The sequence below is a fragment of the Amphiura filiformis genome, chromosome 10, assembly GCF_039555335.1.
Source record: "Amphiura filiformis chromosome 10, Afil_fr2py, whole genome shotgun sequence".
NCBI classification, from domain to species: Eukaryota; Metazoa; Echinodermata; class Ophiuroidea; order Amphilepidida; family Amphiuridae; genus Amphiura; species Amphiura filiformis.
Genome location: NC_092637.1, coordinates 55,687,015 through 55,703,770, shown reverse-complemented (window position 1 = coordinate 55,703,770; position 16,756 = coordinate 55,687,015).

Here is a 16,756-nt window from a genome sequence, read left to right as displayed (position 1 = left end):
TGTAAATTCAATGAACTATGACTTTGCTATAAAGAGCGCTTACAAATTGATATAAACGTCTTAACGAGCTATCGATTACTTCCGCCGGTCACTTCTGATATTCAGGGAAATTCAAAATGAAACGATACGTTTAACAACAACATTTATATTGCGTCATGTATTCAGCACTACGTTATTTGAAATGCAACGGTTTGTTTACAAATAAATACATCGTCTTTTATCATTTGTTATTGCATTTGACACACAATATAACGAAAAAGAGGAACAACCGACTTTTAATATCTGGAAGGTTTTATTGTGTCCGCTGACTCAGCGAAATGAACTCGTGCATGTTTTCACAATGTTATGATGACGGTGTTTGGAGAAAGCTTGTCAAAAGGAACTGTACTGTTTTACAATAATAACGTCGTCATCTTTGACTTGATTCGTTCTTTTGACTGTATATACGTACCAAGGAAAGTATACAGCCTGTCTCAAAAAAATTGTGCAAGTGGAAAGCGCCATCTTTTGGCAATTATAAAATACTGTTGTGACATGATGCTTACATCAACGTCAAGGGAGCAGTCATAGCTTTCAATACCGTTTGGTTATTCATCCAGAGATCTGCTTCACTAAGCACAGAAATGTATGAAAACTCTTTTGTTGCACGTTTCAGAATATTATATCCAAATTTGAGGGAATAATAATGCTCAGTAAAATTTCAAACGTACACGATATGCAATATTTCGTTGACATGATTTTAATTTTACAACATAGTGGGCAATATTTGTTTGTCCTTTAATAACATTAGCAGTGATAAAGAGAACAGTATTTATTATAATAAAATCATTGACATGCACATGTACATGTATTTAATTTTACAGCAGAATGTGAAATATGGATTTATCTTTTAATCTGTTTCAAGTGGAAAAAGAGAATCATTATACCTGTATCATGATAAAACAGTAAAAACAATTTTGTACATGTATTGTTGTGTAATCGATGCATTCTTTTGATTTCACGAAGGAACTCTTCATAAACTTGATGCTATCATTGATTTACATGTACAGCCCTCTTCCCTAGTAAAAGTGTCACATTGTAATTTTACCCTTTAGTTGTTAACTAAACATATCTCGAGATTAAAACAAGCCAATTGAACCGTACAAACGGCATTTGAGAGCTAAGACTGCGCCCGTGCCGTTGATGTAAGCATCATGTCACAACAGTATTTTCTAATTGCCAAAGAGGGCGCTTCTCATTTGCATATTTTTTTTTAGACAGGCTGTATGTTTGCACTGCGTGTTCAAGGTTGTAGGCTTTTGTAGGTGTTACATATTAACAATTAAACAACCAATGCAGGCATGGGCAACTTACGACCCAGAAGTAATTTTTGTGTGGCCCCGACAACTATCTACAAATTAAATATGGTTTGATAATTTTCTTTAGACTGTATAGGCAGTGTGCTTTTGGCGCAATGACCCTGTGTTTTAGCCTGTTATTGTACCCACATGTAAAATTTGTTTCTTTTTTCCACGCGACGCTAGCTAGCATTTTATATATCACAGATTGAGTCTTCGCCAGATGATTTCGTCTGTATTTGATGCATGTGTGGCTTTTACAAAATAGTTTAGCCAGAACGATTCTATGTGCTGATATTAGGACGCCAGTAATAGTCATGTTAAACTCACTAGGGTGGATCGAACTAAGTGACAGATGGAAAAATCATATGCTTATTCTTACATTTAAAGCCATATTATAACATTTTCATACAAAATAGATTAGCATTTCTTTGCCATAAAATGTTAGTTTTTACTGTCAGATACATCCCCTTTTATTTTTGAGCCGAACAACTACGACAAAGCAAAGACAATTGGAATTTACTACCAGCGCATATGTCGCCAATACGTACCACTCCTTCTGTCATGTTTTGGTACGACCCTTTGTTGTGTAGATCACCCTCCCGCACGCCGCCGTGTACGTACTGTGTGTTATGAACATCGTGTATGCGTTCGACTAATAATTCCATCGTAATAATAAAACGCCGGTTCCATCGTTTTATCCAAAATCTCGGATTTTGACAAAACTACAGCACCTAGAGTCTTGATTTTTACAGGGTATATTGGTTTAATAAAGTACACTATAATCGTGTAAAAAATGAATTTAAAAAAATCAGTGAGGGCGTCCTCCTCAGCAAATGTTATAATATGGCTTTAAATGTTTAGTAATCTAAGTCCTTCACATTTATCATCTCAGTTTGAATTTGTTCATAATACTCATTCTCATGTAACCAAAAATCATTCGTCTAATACATTGATTGTTCCAAAATACAACACTAATTGAGCTGCTCATATTTGGAACAGTTTATCACCAATGATTCGAACTGATATGGAAAATATGTTTTTGAGACAATTCAAAACAAATGTTCTCATTTCATGTTAAAATGTACGCGTATATACCCAGCAAACACAAAACGTTTTCGACATCATTCGCAAAAGGTTATAAAAGGTTGTCAGAAAACGTTTAAATGTCGGGTTATATAAAGGGTATATTAAGAGTATAAAACGTTTTCATAACCTTAAAAACATTTTTGATAATCTACTGCTCAGCAACGGTTATATAAAGGGTATAAAAACGTTTTAATAACATTCCAAAAACATTCTTGAAAACTTGACACAAAACATTCTAAACAGAATGTTTTTTTGGGGTTGAAAAAATATTTTGCGAAATATGTTTGCCCAAAATATTTTCAATAACGTTTTAAAAACGTTTTCATGACCTTTATATAACCCGACATTTAAATGTTATTAAAAGGTTTTGAAGAAAACATTTTAAGAACCTTTCTGTGTTTGCTGGGTTCAAACATTTTAACATAATGTTATTTAAGTATTGACACAATATTTGGCAAAAATGTTTGTAAAATAGTTTACAATAACATTTTTGAAAACATTTAAAAATATTGTTGTAGTGTGTTTTCATACAAAACGTTTTAAAACGTTATCATGACCTTTATATAACCCGACATTTTAATGTTATTAAAACGTTTTTACCTAAACCAAAAGCCAAAATATAACTTATTTAAAACGTTTTTAAAACGTTTTTGTGTTTGCTGGGTAGTCTATGAATTCCTAATTGTGATTTTTTTGTAATTCTTATATAATTGTATCACTTTTGTGTACTATTTATACTTTATATTATATTATATTATGTTTTGTATTGACTGAGGGCCTGCTTGGAAAGCAGTGCTGGTCACTGAAGTTGTTACCCTCAATAAAGAAAGAATAAACTAAACTAACTAATGTTGGATGTCTACAGGGCCGACCAAAAAACAACTGCCAACCTCTTGAATAAATTTCTTTTACTTTTCCGGCCATTAAACAACAATGTTGGCTGCCACTTGGCGCACGTGGCCAGGGAACTTAGATCTCCGGGAATTGCGACTGAAAAAGGTCACGATTCACACAAGTCGGACCTCATCTCTACGATCTGAATTGACATAGGTCAATTTATTTCCCAGCATGCTTAGTAGGCACATCGGTCTTACCATAGACCCTGGAAGATATTTAATAAATATTTGCTCCACAATTTATCAATACATGTATGATAAAATATTAAAACATCGTAGAAGAACTATTCTATAGTAAATCAGTTATACCAAGTAACTGATGAGGCATGAAATATGCAGGATATTAATCATCTTCCTAATAGGCAGACTATGGTACGTGACTTTTTACTTCCGCAAATGGCCGTTGGTCGGACCTCATCTCTTCTCAAATTGTGACCTAGGTCCCGACATTTAACCCTATGCAGTCTCGTCCCCCTGACGTGGCAAAAGAGTAGGATTCAATATTGTTGCAGAGTCTAAAGTAGGATTAAACATTGTTGCAGAGTCTAACACAGGCCTGATCATAAGACTCCGATCCAATTAGAACGCTATTCACTCGCGCTCGCTGACTATTTAGTAATTCATTTGAAGGGAACGGTTACCTTTAACTAGTACATTTCAAATATAGGAATGTGTTCATTATAATCATATTTGCTCTTCAAATCAATGGGCTCGTCTAAAGAACCAAATAAAAATCAAAAAAAGTAACTAACCCCCCTTAAATAATCACCATTATTCAAAAATGGGTGATTCTATTACAAATCCGTAAAATGCGTTGGAAGCAGAATTCATTTCTGCACATTTTGACACCCCTCATTTGCAGCAATAGACTAAATATTGACGTCACAGCGTACATTTAATTCAATGTAACCCAACATTTGAAGTTGCAGTAAATTGTATTGATTTTGTATTCAGTTTAATGGAAGGTAATCTGTGTAATGATAAAATCTACCAAAAAACGTTGACAACGTAAAGAAAGCAGCAAGTTTAAAAAGCCCCCACCTCGGCTCACTTTTTGAAACTTGGTCCCATTTTGAATATCAACAGCAAATCGGTGTTTTTTAGCATCATTGCCATTAACATGCCTACTTGTTATTCATTTAATTCAATCATTGATCATGAACTTAAAAATTATTATAAAACAAAACATATATAGGATATTGGCCAAGAACAACATAATAACCTTTCTGATCGTTCCAGAATGCTAACAACTTTTAAGTAATATATCGCATCGGCAAATTAAAGATTCATAACACTTCTGGAAATGTTTTAAGTTGATTATGACAAAGTTTAAATCAGTATCTTTTACAAATGGGACCAAGTTTCAAAAAGTGAGCCGAGGTGGGGCTTTTTAAACTTGCTGCTTTTTTTACGTTGTCAACGTTTTTTTTGGTTTTTTTTCTTTCTTTTTATGAATGAAGCCGAGTAGCTCCAAGCTTGAAAAGTCATCCGGTTACGAAGTACTCCATAAGACGAATAAAGTGAAAAATAGAAGTTTGAATAATATTATCCTTGATTTATGACAATAAAAAATACGAGTATATGTAGCTATATAACTAAAATGTACGTGGTTCTTTGTAGCCCTGGGGCAATCTAGTTGGCTATCCAAATTTCGCCGTTTGTGGTTCTTTGTAGCCCTGCAGGCAATCTAGTTGGATATCTCTATTGAGCGGCGGTTGTTGGCGGTCTTTCGCGGTTCGTGGTATTCCTTTATTCTTCAAGCCCTGTCCTCTATCGGGGCTAATTTATTGTTTAAGCTTGTTGGATATCCATATTTCGCGGTGTGTGGTTCTTTGTAGCCCTGCGGGGCAATATAGTTGGATTTCCAAATTTCGCCGTTTGTGGTTCTTTGTAGCCCTGCAGGCAATCTAGTTGGATATCTCTATTGAGGTAGTTTTTGGAGGTCTTTCGCGGTTCGTTGTTATAATTTTCCTTATCCTTCAAGCCTTGCCCTCTATCGAGGGCTAATTTATAGTTAAAACTTGTTGGACATCCATATTTCGCGGTGTGTGGTTCTTTATAGCCCTGCGGGGCAATCTAGTTGGATATTTCTATTGAGCGGCAGTTGTTGGCGGTTTTCGCGGTTTGTGGTTTTAATTTGTAGGATATCCATATTTCAAGATTTGTGGTTCCTGAGTCCTGCGGGGCAATCTAGCTAGATATCCAAATGTCGCGGTTTGTGGTTCTTTGTAGCCCTGCGGGGCAATATAGTTGGATATCCCTATTGAGCGGCGGTTGTCGGCGGTCTTTTGAGATTTAATTTTCCTTTAATTTCGGGCCGCCCTCCTCTACATCCGAGGATGCTTTTCAATAATTTAAATTATACGGTGTCAACAATTACTATTACTTGGTATGATAACTTATCTTACCATGTTGACTTATATTGTTTGATAAGGCAACTTTCGCGGTTCGTGGTTATAATTTCCCTAATCCTTCAAGCTTTGCCCTCTATCAAGGGCTAATTTATAGTTTAAACTTGTTGGACATCCATATTTCGCGGTTTATGGTTCTTTATAGCCCTGCGGGGCAATCTAGTTGGATATCCAAATTTCTCGGTTTGTGGTTCTTTGTAGCCCTGCGGGGCAATATAGTTGAATATTTCTATTAAGCGGCAGTTGTTGGCGGTTTTTCACGGTTTGTGGTTTTAATTTGTAGGATATCCATATTTCAAGATTTGTGGTTCCTGAGTCCTGCGGGGCAATCTAGCTGGATATCCAAATTTTGCGGTTTGTGGTTCTTTGTAGCCCTGCTTAATTTCGGGCCGCCCCCTCCTCTACATCCCGAGGATGCTTTTCAATAATTTAAATTATACGATGTCAAAAATTACTATTCCTTGGTATGATAATTTATCTTACCATGTTGACTTATATTGTTTGTTTGTAAGTCAAGTGGACGTGACAAAATATCCTGCTATGTAGACATTAATTTGTTGCTAAATTGACTTGGCATAATAATTTATTTCGCGAAGACGACATCCATTTTTGGTATGTCGACTTAGCATGATAATTTATCTTGCCATGTTGACTTGTTTGTTCAGTTGTCTTGGCGAGATATTTTATATCGTCATGTTGACATAATGCCGACATGGCAAGATAATTATCTTGTCAAGTTGTGTCACATAGACGCTTCCGTACTATGCTTGATAAATGTTATTTGGATTAGTTTTTTCCTGCTGGCCTTCCATACTAGCGGAACAATTTTCCACACCTACAGAGTGTTTGTAATCAACCTACCGGGACGGTATGACAATTGTCATGTTCTACGATAGCTGAAGATGACAGAGAAGCTGTGTTCACACATGCACTTATTACCGGTAATATTTTATCTAGGCTTATGTCCGATCGAATTAAATATTTCCGCTAATCCCTTAGTGCGTCCACATTTGTCGGCAATAGCGCTACACGCTGGCGAAGTTACGTAATAATCGGATTAACTACCATCGCAATAGGTGAATCATGCTGATTAGTTGCACCTGTAAGATTAGTATCTTTGAAAAGACCGGTATTGTATTCAATCTATGATTGCAGACATACAGGTGATGAGTGCAACCTGCTTGTAGTACAGCGCGAAATGTTCAAAATTGTTTTCACCTATTGCTATGGTAATTAATCCGATAAATGACGTAACTTCGCCAGCGTATGCCCGACATGTTATGTCCGTTAAAGCCTATTACCGGTCATAAATCTCTTCTTTCTACATGAGCATCATCAGAAAATTTAACCAGATTTTAAATGTTTTCACTGAAAATTCACTTTCAATAAACGCCCCTCTTTAGAACAAATTACAGACAATGCGGTAGGTATGTCATGTAAGAAAAATGTAAATACAAAAGTTCCAAAATTAAGACCAATTTTGTATTTATGTAGGTTCTATTATTATTATTATTATTATTGTTATTATTATTATTATTATTATTATTATTACTATTATTATTATTATTATTATTATTATTTTAGTTTGACAAAGTAGTCCCATTTTACAGTAGACTTAGCTCTATATCGCATTTTATACATGTAAGCCCTACTATGGTGGACATCTTTGAAAAATGACAAAAATAAAAAATTACACTGACTCCCATCATCATGCTATTTTTTTTTCTTGGGGGGTCCCAAATTTACAAAAAGTCGGCTTCAATAAAATTGCGACCTCCCTATTTCGGCAGCAAATATTTTATGACCCCCTCCCCCACCGTTTACACCCCCCCCAAAAAACAGGCATCAGTCTTTTTTGAATAAAATAAACACACTAACTGTAGTCATGCTGTGTTGTGACTCCCTACATTTTGGTCATCGAAAATATTTTATGACACCCCCTATTTTTCTATCCGTATATATTTGGGACCCCCCTAATCATCTTATAAAATCCAATTGCATGCCTTTCTGTTATCATGCTTATGGCTTAATAAATTTCATCTCCATCTACATCCAGGGCCATACTGCCCCCCCCCCACTGAGCCCTCTGGGGGTTAACTTTTGCTCGATCATGGAGGGTGCGATGGAGAGTTTTCAGTGCCTTTATCACTACAGGTATCTGCTCCCCGACCGTATCGGGACCCCCCCCCCTTGTCATGTAATAGCGTGGCTATCTCCTCCCAAAGCAAATTTTGAGTATAGCCAATGTTTCCTTGTCATTCCAATTGACCCCTCTATGGAAACGGGAAATCACAAGCAGCAAATAAAAAAAAGAAGCTAAAAGGGAAATGTAAGAAAGAACAGATTTTAATGTTCATTTTCAATGATTCTACCTGTTCAGTAATTCTTCCTGTTATAGTGAACGCTCCCCTTTACTCATCTAACGGTGATGTCCGAAAAAAATAATCGCATCCCCAGGCCTTGCCGTTTGAGGCGAGCGATCGCTCTCGCTCGCCGCCGCTCGCCCAAACTCGATTTTTAGTGAGCGATTTTCCACTCGCCATAGACACTAAATATCACTCGCTGCGAATCTCCCAAAATCAGCCACTGAATCAGCCATTTCAGTATTTAATCGATGCTGTACTCTCTCCAAGCGTAGAAAGTGAAAAATGTTAGCGCGCTTCGCGCGCATTTCAACATAAATGTACATAAATACCGTGTCAAGACAGAAACTCTACTTGATTATTTCCTAAATAAGTGATATTTGTGAAAATTCGACCACTCGCCTACAATCATGCTAGCGAGTGATTAACCACTCGCCTTTAAAATCTAAACGGCAAGGCCTGCATCCCGCTAGTTTATATTAATATTTGCAGCTGCAGCCATAAATTACTCTGCTTAAAATTTTCCGCGAGTGATATAGGCCTACTCACAATTATATCCGACAGCCCAATAGTGCTGCGTCACTGCGTGTCCACACGTAATTACTATTACCGGACGTAACGTTTCGATCGGTCTTAACAGCTCTTAACTCTGGTCATCTTCAGCCTTAAATTGTCGGATTTAAAGCACATTACGTCGGATATAGTAATTTTTTCTATATCCGACGCTCATTCACACTGCCACTTATATCCGATACTATTACCGACGTAATTTAAGTCCGGTAATAGTCCGACTGTGTGAACACGACGAGTCGGCAATAGCTCTATGTCCGACGTGTTTATATCCGAGCTATTACCGGTCATAACTAACCGGAAATGGTCAGCAGAGCTAATGTCTCCTTCTCTTGCCAGTTCATTCCTCTATTGCGTTTGATATTCGCACCTGCATCCATGATGATTTTGTTTTATCTCTCACTGGTCACACTATTTATACTCTGCTTCAAATCAGTTGCGCGAGTGATTTAATTTAACCCGGAAGTGTTCTTCACGCTGAATCACGCAGAAAGGTGAAAGGTCACAGTTATATCCGACAGCCCAAAAGCGCTGTTCAGTGTTCACACGTAATTACTATTACCTATCGTAACGTTTCGATCGGTCTTAACAGCTCTTAACCCTGGTCATTTTCGGATTTAAATTGTCGGATTTAAACCACATTACGTCTGATATAGTTATATCCGACGCTCATTCACACTGCCACTTATACCCGATACTATTACCGACGTAATTTAAGTCCGGTATTAAGTGGTTTAAGTCCGACTGTGTGAACAAGGCTAGAGTCAGGTCTCTTAATCGATTCAAGAACCATTCATACATATCACAATCATGTTTTATTGTCCTATTATCATGCGAATTTGCCCGTGGTAGGACAAAATATATTTAAATGAGAATAACAATGAGTAACGTCGTATTGCATACCCTATAATACCTGATCTAGTTTCTTGTGTTATTCAGATTTCTTTTGATCCTTGATGGTGTTGTATCACATTATGCTGTGTTTTTAAATAGGCCCTTAACACAATAAACAATTTCCATGAGAATCAAACAACTTGCTTTAATAAAAAAAACTAATACACAATAGCACTGGATGTTTAAAATTATGTTATCCTTGATTAATGACAATAAATTATTTAATAAAACATTGAAAAAAAAAAAATCAGTTGGTCACCGGTTTTCGAACTCGGGATAGCGTATCTGGAGTCAAGCGCCTAACCATTAGGCCACGGGCCTCTGCTGTAAATTACTGTGTCGAAATACAGCATTTATTATATAAATGGATGCGTCGTCCGATAAGAACAAAAGAATTGTGAAAAACTTGATTTTTTGGCGAATGGGGCTCAGAATTTGTATGAAGGGTATCCAGGAAACTGCTAGGGTATATTTGGAAGTGAATCTGAAAAAGTAGTGTGAAGGTGATAACCAGGTAGACCTGTAGCAGTGTCTAAAAATTCTGGATCAGTATGATTTGCAACTAATTTTCGCTATGAAATACCGCGTGAAATGGAAGCAAAAATATTTGTTTATTACGAACAATGATTGACTGTAGGATTGGTGGCCCTTTTGGAATTAATGAGTTGTCACGATATTACACCTGGGACTGTAAATAACATTTAGCATGGTTTTAGATACATTTTGTACCCAGCGAAAAATAACATCGAACAATAGAAGTCAAGTGTTTTAATGTTAGGTGTAAATATAGTCTCGCGGGAGCATTAGAGTCACGCGGTAGCTTGACCAGCAAGTTTTTAAAAAAACGACTGATAAAGAAGAATAAACAGATGCACCGCGAGACTATATTTACACGGAACAAAACGCTATTGTTCTATGATATTTTTCGCTGGGTACAAAATATATCTAAAACCATGCTAAATCGTATTTACTGTCCAAAGTGTCATATTTTAATAACTCTTTATTTCAAAAGTTACACGAATCTTACAGTCAATCCGATTGTTTGATAATAAACAAACATTCTTGCTTTATTTCACGCGGTATTTCATAGCCAAAATTAGTGGCAAATCATAGCTAATCATACTGATATCCACAATCTTTCGACACTGCTACAGCCATACATGGCTGTCACTGTCGCACTAATTTTTCAGATTCACTTTCAAATATACCCAGGCATTTTCCTGGATACCCTACATACAAATTCTGGACCCCATTCGCCAAAAAATCAAGTTTTTCACAATTCTTTATTCTTTCCGGACCACAGCATATATTCATATTAATAAATACTCCACTTTCACATATCGTAATAACGGGACGTCCGCGTGGCGAAGTGGTTAAGGCCATGGACTTCTAATCCATTTATGAATTTTTGCTCAAGTTCGAAACTTCCCACCACTTTTTTTTAATGTTTTATTAATCAATTTATTGTCGTAAATCAAGAATAACACCATTTCGAACATCCATTGCTATTGTGATATTATTATTTTTTTCATCAAACAAACATGTTTGATTTTTTATTCACATTTAGGCCTAGGCCTTGGGCCTACTTTCACCATCCAGATGCTATCACCATGCCTGACTCTCATGGCATCTTCGTCATTTAAAACACCGAAATTTATTTATTATTTATTATTTATTTATCAGTGGCTCTGTTCACAGCTCAGACTGAAATTATATTTGATATAAATATTATAAATGAAAATCACAAACCGCGAAAGATCGCCAACAACTGCCGCTGAATATTGATATCCAACTAGATTTCCCCACAGGGCTAAAGGGCAGGACTTAATTAGGGGAATTAAAATCACAAACCGCGAAAGATCGCCGACAACCGCCGCTTAATAGGGGTATCCAACTAGATTGCCCCGCAGGGCTTCAAAGAACCACAAACCACGAAATATGGATATCCAACAAGCTTAAATTACAAATTAGCTCCCGATAGAGAGCAGGACTTGATGAGGGAAATTAAAACCACAAAACACGAAAGATTACAAAGAACCACAAACCGCGAAAGACTAGATTGCCCGCAGGCCTATCGATTATAAAGAATCACAAACCACGAAATACGGATATCCAACAAGCTTAGACTATAAACTAGCTCCCGATAGAGGGCAGGGCTTGATGAGGGAAATTAAAACCACAAACCACGATATTCAACTATATTGCCCTGCTGGGCTACAACAAAGAGCCACAAACCACCGAAATTGGGATATCCAATTAGATTGCCCGCAGGCCTATCGATTATTCGATTATAAAGAACCACAAACCGCGAAAGATCAACAACAACTGCCGCTTAATATTGATACCAACTAGATTGCCCCGCAGGGCTATAAAGAACCACAAACCGCGAAATTTGGATATGCAACTAGATTGCCCCACAGGGCTACAAAGATCCACAAAGCACGAAATATTGATATTCAACAAGCTTAAACTATAAATTAGCTCCCGATAGAGTGCAGGGCTTGATGAAAACCACAAACTACGAAAGATCGCCGACAACCGCCGCTTAATAGGAATATTCAACTAGGTTGCCCCGAAGGGCTACAAAGAACCACAAACCGCGAAATTCGGATAGCCAAGTAGATTGCCCGCAGGGCTACAAAGAACCACCAACATTAAAACACGATTATCTGGGGCATTTAGACGCTTCCGTAGTATAGGCTTAAATATATGCGCATTTACCAGTTCCGACATGAAGTAGGCCTAAATCGGATTTACTCTATGTGTGTCTCTCTGGCATTGTCAACATTGGGTGTGTGTTGTTCATATTTACATTTTATTTACATATTTACGTAGCCTTGAATAATTAAAGTATATTAAAATGTTTATTGATCATTGTGTACGCCTCTGAACATTACAGTCACGCGTGACGAGCAAGTTTTCAAAATAAACGACTGATAAAGTTTTGTTTAATTATTTATTGTCATGAATCAAGAATGGCAACTTCAAACATCCATTTTTCGTTTTATTCGTTTTATGGTGCACTTCATAACCTGACTTTCCAAGCTTGGAGCGGCTTGGCTACATTCATAAAAAGAAAAGAAATCTACCAAAAAACGTTGACAACGTAAAGAAATCAGCAAGTTTAAAAAACCCACCTCGGCTCACTTTTTGAAACTTGGTCCCATTTGAACACCAATAGCAAATCAGTGTTTTTATTTTATTTCAACAGAAGACGGCGTTTCCAACAAGATTACAAACAAGCCTACTTGTTATTCGTTTAATTCAATCATTAATCATGATATTATAAAACAAAACACAAAAAGATATTGGCTTATCATGCAACAAGATAATAACCGTTCAGGTCGTTCCAGAAAGCTTACAAATTAATATCGCATCTGCACATTAAAGATACATAACACTTCTGGAAATGTTTTAAATTGATGTAAATATGATAAAGTTTAAATCAGTACCTTTTACAAATGGGACCAAGTTTCAAAAAGTGAGCCGAGGTGGGTTTTTTAAACTTGCTGATTTCTTTACGTTGTCAACGTTTTTTGGTAGATCTGTTATTAGTCTTCTTTATCAGTCTTTTTTTTTTTTAACTTGCTGGTCACGGCTACCGCGTGACTCTAATGTAAAAATTTGTATGTAAGTGCAACTTTCAAATCTGAACCTCGCTACATTAAATTGACCGGTGTTTTATTGTTTTCTGGGCTGTCGTATCAATAAATTCTGCTTCCAACGCATTTTACAGATTTGTAATACAATTGCCCCTTTTTGAATAATGGCCATTATTTAAGGGGGTTAGTTACTTTTTTTGATTTGCATACGTAAACAGTGGCGTACCGTGACCGGGGGGCTGAAGAAAATTCAATTTTGCCGCCCCCTTCCTCAACAGCCCGAAAAGGTTGACCCAATTTTTTTTTCTCGGTCGTTTGAAAAGTGAAGAGCAAAAAAAAAAAAAAAAAGTGTTTCAGGCGCTAGCGACCTAAAAGCAGCACATTTTGATGTATAGTACCGTTTTTTCAACAAATTTTATGCTTTATAAAAATTTTCCGCCGTTTTTTATTTACTAATTCTTTTTGCCGCCCCTTCGTTTTTGCCGCCCCTTCTTCTTCCGCCGCCCCTTCATTTTCGCCGCCCCCCGCTTTTACCCCGGGGGCTGGTGCCCCCAAAGCCCCCCCAAAAAAAAAAAAATACGAGCATGGTAAAAGTACTTTAAACACAATTCTTTTTTCCACAGGCAACCAATGCAGTTCTTCCTAACATGGAGTTGCATGATCTTGTTTACCATGTTTACCAGACAGGGTCTAATTCTGCATAAAACCGGGCAACGTTATTTCTATAGATCTGCTGCGCATTCAAATTGCGTTGTATTGCATCGTAATTCCATTTGTGTCTATGCTAATTATGTTTACACAACATGAACTCACGTGTTTTCAAGCAAATTCGCCTATAATACGTGATCAAAAGCGATCGGAATGTTATAAAAGTACAGATCGCATTCAGCTTACTTCATATGAGATGATCTTTGGAGAAATACGGCATAATTTGTCTTGGTGTTTGCGGAATGCCATGCAGTAAACAATTAATACGTTGCGGCAATTCATGATTGACAACTAACAATCGGCGTGTCCTTCGTATCCTCCACTGTCAATTTCTTATCCACTCACTAATCCTCACAAAAGCTTTGTGTTGATTACGTAATGTGGAGGCAAATTGCAATAAGTACAATGAAATAATGAGCAGGGCGGGCTCCGAGGCGGGTTTCTTCTTCATTTTACGTAACAGTATTGTTCTCCAAAAAAACCCGGAAGCTTGTCGTTTGGAGCTCTAGCTGAAATACAGCAAGATAATGTAAGATAGTAAATGTAAACCTGTATTTTAGCTAGAGTATCTCGAGCTAATGTTTACGGACTTGACATGTCATCTTCGCAGCCCAGTACCGGATGCGTTGAATATATGTCAGTTTTGTTTGACCCTAGGAGCAGTCCATTGCCATAGTCGATTTTAAGCAAGATGAGGGCACGGATGACAAGATGGCAAGTATCACGATTAAGAATCCTACGAATTCTAGAAAGGTTTCAAGCTACAGCAAATGTTTGTAGTATGAGCAGACAATGACATGGAAGAATCAAATATAATACTTAAATTGCGGATGTTATCAGATGGATTGATTAACATATCACCAACACACCCCGACACAGGACCCACAATATGTTTCAATCCCAAAAATGACGGTTTTTGGTCCACTTCTTTTTCGTTAAACGTAACAAAAAATTTGAAATTTGGGCGAAAATCGGGCTTTTTTGGAACCATTTTTGTTGAATTTGGTCAAGAATTAAAACCTAAGGAAGAAACGAAATCAAAAGTTGCACTTTTTATGTTCTGATCAATAACAGCACGACGCTAATTTTAATGTGGTAATCAATGGAAAGCACGGCGCTAGTTCTCACTTTTGGGAACACATTGTGTACAAATCAATAGGTTATACAGCAAAAGAAATTATTTCTTTTGTTTAGCTGTATCTGATTTTTCTTTTTGACTTTTGCTTTTTGACAATTGATTTTGCTTGATCACATCACATATATGTCTGTGTTTAGAACACACAGGGGTGAACATAAATGGTACCTTAAATTCTTTAGCGCACTGTGTAGCCGAGGTCGGTCAAAAATATAATGTTGGCAGGAATTATTGATAATACCCGATTTGTATAACTACAGTTTCTCAGGGACAAATAGTTCAAAATAGTGTTTTAAGGTTTGGCTGTACCTGAAAATCAATATTTATTTTTGACTTCTCACTGATTTTGCTTGGCAGGAATTAGTGATGTCACCCTAGGGACAATATTTGTATAGCCATAGTTCCTCAAGGCGAATTTATTTATACATACACAAAATAGTGTTTCAAGGCTTGGCTGTATCTGAAAATCATTATTTCTTTTTGACTTCTCATTGATTTTGCTTGATCACATCACACATATGTGTTTAGGATATACAGGGGTGAACATAACTGGTACCTTAAATTCTTTAGCGCACTGTATAGACGAGGTCGGTCTAAAATGTTAGCAGGAATTATTGATATCACCCTATATTAATTGAATAGCTAGAGTTTCTCAGGGCAAATCTATTTATATATAATATTAAAAGAAAAAAGCGTGATTAAATCCATTAGGTAAATTAATCGCACCTAACAAATTTTATGGCTTTAGAGTATTAAAACCGAGTTTACGCTTTTCGTTTACGAATGTATTGATGCAGATAATACTTTAAAAGCAGATTTTTTAACAAACAGACGCAAGTTTTAAGCGTTGGTATTGTAAATTCATTTTGGATAAATTTGTCACTATCTTAAATTTCAAGGTATTTTTAAATTGCTGCAACTTTTGTCAAAACAATATCGAGTGCATAATAATTAATCACAAGACAATACAATGTATAGGAACCAAGTTACATTTCTTATGTTCTAATTAAGGCTACATGCTCTTTTTGAGATATTTTCTGAAAATATCAAGAGCAGTCTTAAGAACTACTGAACCAATACTAGGCTTGTTTGTACTCATTTTAATGCATTTTTCATGCTGATCCCAAATATGGTCATGAAAATTTACATTTCTGAAATTTTTGAATTTTCAAAAAAAATTGAAACTTGTCGTCTGCAGTCGACACCCGCGTGAAGAGTGTTAAAGTAAAACTTTTCCCACAACTAAATATCATAGACAGGAAATTAATGATGCACCTGCTTAGATCATAAGTTTCATTATACTTAGTTCAGGCGCGTAGCAAGCGGGGGGACAGGGTGGACGAAGTCCATGGGCCCCGAGGGTTCAGGGGCCCCGAACACAAAAGCGAGAATTAAATAATGGCTGATAATGGAGAGCAGGGCTGGATTTTTATACCATTGGGCCAGATGGACCCGGGTTAATTTGGGGACCCCAAAATTGCCCTATGCATCTTTCTTTTAACCCCAATAACAACATGTTTTTGGTTAAAATAGGTCAAAATTGCACGCGCAAATTCAAATAGCAAAATTCATGTTGATCTGGGGCCTAAATACTAGTCTGAAATTGAATTGAACAAAATATATTAGTCTCCCGTAGTCCCCCTTTAGTTAAACCAAAACTTGGCCACTTACATGAGTGCTCATGCCTTCCTCGGCACGTGAGTTCGGGGCCTCCAAATTTTGGCCTAGCCCAGGACCCCCAAAAGGTAGGC